Here is a 4,846-nt window from a genome sequence, read left to right as displayed (position 1 = left end):
ACGCTAAGTACCTTTTAAACTGAACCTACATTCTCAAAATTCATTGTTTGCAAAAGGCCTAGCTAAAGTGACTCATATAGCAACCTTCAAACTTTCTCAAACTTAGCCACCTTATAAATTTTAACTCTAAATGCTAAAATACTTTTCTAAAGACATCATTCGAAATAATCCATATATTATCCTTTTAAACTTAGGTGAAAAATATTTCGTTTAACTAAGTTTCACAAGCCTTCTTCTACCTTCTCTCAAAAAAGATTGTTTTCTTAAAATCTTAAAACTTGCTTTCAATTGATTTTTGATATATGGCAAAGGGGGGGAGTAGAAGAAAATTCAAAGAATTAAAGAAAATTGAAAGAAATTCAAATTTTAAAAAGTGAGCTTTTATTAAGGGGGAGCTCTGCACTTAATTTAGTTCTGCACTTAACTATCATTATGCTTGTATTTTCATGCTTATCTTTTAATGGCATTATTTTCTTAACTTTGAATTTTTGTTGCCATAATCAAAAAGGGGGAGATTGTTGGTGCAGGAAGCATCCGACGATCGAACCTAAGTTTTGATAATGGCAAAGGGATTCAAAGTTAAGATTCCTTGTTATCTAACATGTTGAATGAGTATTTCAGGAAAGTCCTAACTGCGGTTAGGCAGGTGAAAACCCTAGGGGGTGGTAACCCTAGGTCCTAGGGGGTGGTAACCCTAGGTGGAGAAAAGTCCTAGCTGCGGTTAGGCAAAGGGAAAACCCTAGGGGGTGGTAACCCTAGGTCATAGGGGGTGGTAACCCTATGCGGAAAGTCTTGGCAGGTCGATGGCTTCAGGCAAAAGTCCTAGGGGGTGGTAACCCTAGGTGGAAAGTCCTGGTGTCGTGAACCAGGTGAAAGACTGGACTAGCCGGGAAGCGGATGTCCAGCAGAAAGTCCGGAAGCGTCGAGTGCTGAACAAAAGTCCAGTCGATCTAGAGGATCGACTGGCAACAGGTAAATCTTCTGAGTTGACGGCAGAGGGAACAGTAGGCGTCGGGTCGACCTAGGATTTCCGGCAGGAAATCCAAAGTCAGACTCGGACAGTCCGAAGACTATCAATTATTACTTACTGTGTTTTATCATATTCTAACATTGTCTTGCAGGGTATTTTTCTCGGACTAACCTTTGTTTGCAGGCCCGGGACCAAATTCTATCCCCTGCGCAACTTCGCCACGTGGAGCATCCTGGTTGGTTGGCCACGTCACACTCCAGGCGCCCGGAAGGGATCCAGGCGCCCGGAACCGCATATAAAAGGAGGGTTGAGGTGCAGCTTCTAGACAGAACAATTATCTAAGCAATCTCCTTGCAACAAGCTGCTAACGACTCAATCCAGAAGTGCTGCAACGACACCCCAACAACCCGGAGCTTCGGATTTAATCTTTTTGTTGTCGGTATAATCTTTTACAGCTTTGAATTGTAATTAGTTTGTAATACTCTTAACGAACTTATAGTTGTTGCCCACCGAAAGCGATCAAGGATCGCGGGCCTTCGAGTAGGAGTCGTCACAGGCTCCGAACGAAGTAAATCCACTGTGTTCATCTGCTTGTATTTCTTTCATTTCCGCTGCGTTTTTACTCGAGTGTTTTACGATTTCGATAATCGAACGAAATAGCCACGAGCGCTATTCACCCCCCCCCCTCTAGCGCTTCTCGATCCAACAATAACTTCTCGATCAGGCATTTGATCAAACAGGTATTATGCAGAAATCTCACAGCCTCAACAACATAAAAGAAATCAAATCCAAATTCGTTCTTAGCCATGTGAAAGCCATGAAAATCGCAAACAGAACCCCAATTGTAAATCTGAATCCCTCAACAAGACTTAAGCAGAATACAAAGCTTTAAATCTGAAAAACTAGGGTTCTATGGCTAACTCAATCTTTACAACTGCAATAAGGGAGAACGTCACGGTAAAACTCAAGAAAACAAGAAAACACCAAAGCAAAAATCGGAGCAACTCTTACCACAGGTGAGTAGCAACTTACCTATCCTTGGACTCAAAACCGGGAAGAGGAGCTGCTAGGGTTCGGAGAAAACTCAAGTTCTCCGGCTCTTCTTCGTGCTCACGGGTCCTCCTCGACGAAGAATCACGACGGTGAAGGAACCTTCAGAGAACGCCTTCGCCGGCCGCCGGAAACGAAGCTAGGGCTGAGGAGAAAAGGAGAGAAAGGTTCAGGGAAAAAGAAAACTTAAGTTCTCTCTTCTTATAACTAAGGTTTCAATCATAACATATATATATATCTTGCACCCTACCTTTTCACGAAATATTCGCGGAAGAGTTGGTTGGCTGCGGTTTTGACCAAGTCAAGGGTTGTGGTTTCGAATCCTCCGCTGCGCACTTTTATTTCCAATTTATTTTACTGTTTCTAACTACTACTTAAATATATATCGCTCCATATATAATTAACAAAACATCTGTAGACCAGATGGTTGGGCTGAGTTCGTTAAGACTTGGGTTCGGGTCCGTGATCTTGGGTTCAAAACCCGGCTTCAACATATATTATTATATATTTTTTTAAAACTTCTTCCTCTTGGTAAAAATACCAAACGAACTCCAAAAATTACATAAAAATATTCTATAAATTCCTAAAAATCTCTAGAATTTTTCTAAAGCATTTCTAGATTTTAATAAGGTCTTTTAGGCCTCCAAATCATGAAATTTGGGGTGTTACAGGTCGGGATATACCTGGAGAAGGATAGAGTCATATCGGTCGGGATATACCTGGAGGAGGTTTGAACAATATCGGTCGAGATAATACCTTAAGAAAAGATAGTCCAAATCAATCATGATACTACCTTAAGAAAGTAGGTTAATATCGGTCGGGATAACATGCTTAAAAACATATAGGTTAATATCGGCCGGAATAACATGCTTAAGAGCATATGGGGCAATATCGACCCGGGGAACATAATAAAAATAGGGTAAGTAAGTATGGACGATAAATATATCTCCACATAAATTATAAAACAAATATTTTAAAAATATTTATAAATAGCTTAATGAAGATATTTGTAGTATGTGATTGTATAACAGATTGACTAATTTGGTGGGAAGAATGTTTCTAGACTCTTATGCAGGTATTAGACGACAAAGAAGGTACATCTGGAGTACAAAAAAGATTTCTTAAAAGCTATTTTTCACAAGTACATGGCTTACGTCATCTCATAACAAACTCTAACAAACCGGGGTCCACTTCATGACTACGGAGGTTATATGAAGTAGTATAAAAAGGGGAATCCTCTCCATTGGCCAGGTATGCTCACGTTGATGCTCACACTCACAACCCTAATTTTCAACTACTATTCATCCTCTTATTCTTTCGGTTTTCCACACAAAAGGAGAGATCACTGACTTGAGCGTCGGAGGGCCTAGCCAAGGATTCTCACCCCGGTCTTAGGTCACTGACAATAGTGTTGGTTGGTCTCTTGTGCACAGGAAGCCTTGGAAGCTCCAGATCTCGATTTTCTTCATTAAAGCTTTCCTTTCGTCTTTGGATCTTGGCACAAGGAGGGCATTTTGTGATTCATTCTCCCAGATCCGCTTTGAGTTTCTCAGATCGGTATTCTACAGGTATTATTCTTCATCAGCAGTAGGTTTTCTCCCAGCTTTCCGTTTTATCAGGCTTCTCAGATAGGATCAATGTGGAACACCATCATTGGCCAGCCCATGCCAAGTCACAAATGAGGTGGCATTTGGTCAAGTTAAACTTGACCCATCATCTTCCCTCTCAAGTCAAGTCAAACTTGACCCATTAATCTCCCATGGTTGATCAAATCCAACCTTTGATTCAAGTCTATTTAATTTAATGAATCTCTATTCATTGAATTAAATTGACTCAATGAATCATAATCTAAATTAGACTCATTCGAGACATGAATCAAATCGAGTCCAACTCAATTAGTCTAATTTGGATTACTCTTAATCTAAATTGGTTCATCACATGAACCTAATCCTCTTGGTCCATCATATGAACCTAATCTCCATCTAATTGCCCTTTGTGTGTGACCCTATAGGTTCTTGTAACGTTGGCAATACTCATAAACTCATTTAGAAACATAAGTAATGAGCAGTATCTAGCAACACATCATTACTACCCAAGATACAAGAATGTTGAGATCCAACATCACCTTTGTGACTACTAATTTTGACTCTCACAATATATGACAATGTCCTTCTATCCTAGATATCTAGATTGATCAAATGAGGCATAAACCGTATCATCCTCTAATCAATCTATCTCTTGAACTCCAAGTAGACTCACTCTAATCAAATGAGCTCAATATCTCATATTGACTCATTTGGGCATGGCCATGCACTTAGTGGTCTCACTCTATCAAGAATCATGATATCACTCCCGTCATATAGGAGGGATAGATCTTATCTACATCACTCACATCCCTCCGTATAATTTGCTACATACCCACAAATCACCTTTATAGTCCACCCATTTACGAGTGGCGTTTGACGAAACCAAAGTATGCAACTCCTTATGAAGGGAACCATGGTGACTTCAGGTCCAAGAACTGATAGTCATACTAATAGTCACATGAGAAAGTATATGACACTCATATAACGATCCATGATACTTTCTCATAGTGGGTCATTCAGTATACATTCTCCAATGCATACCCATGTGTCAACTTGATATCTAATATCCATGACTTGTGAGATCAAGTCATCGAGTTGACCTACATGCTAGTCTCATCACATTAACATTGTCCCTGAATGTTAATACTTGACTAGGAATGATTAAGATTATTGTTCTCTATATCATCTCATTATCGATTCAACCAATCGATTGATATAGATATGAACCTTCTACTCAAGG

This window comes from Zingiber officinale, chromosome 5A (genome assembly GCF_018446385.1).
Source record: "Zingiber officinale cultivar Zhangliang chromosome 5A, Zo_v1.1, whole genome shotgun sequence".
In the NCBI taxonomy this organism is placed as follows: Eukaryota; Viridiplantae; Streptophyta; class Magnoliopsida; order Zingiberales; family Zingiberaceae; genus Zingiber; species Zingiber officinale.
Note: the sequence above shows the minus strand (reverse complement) of the source record.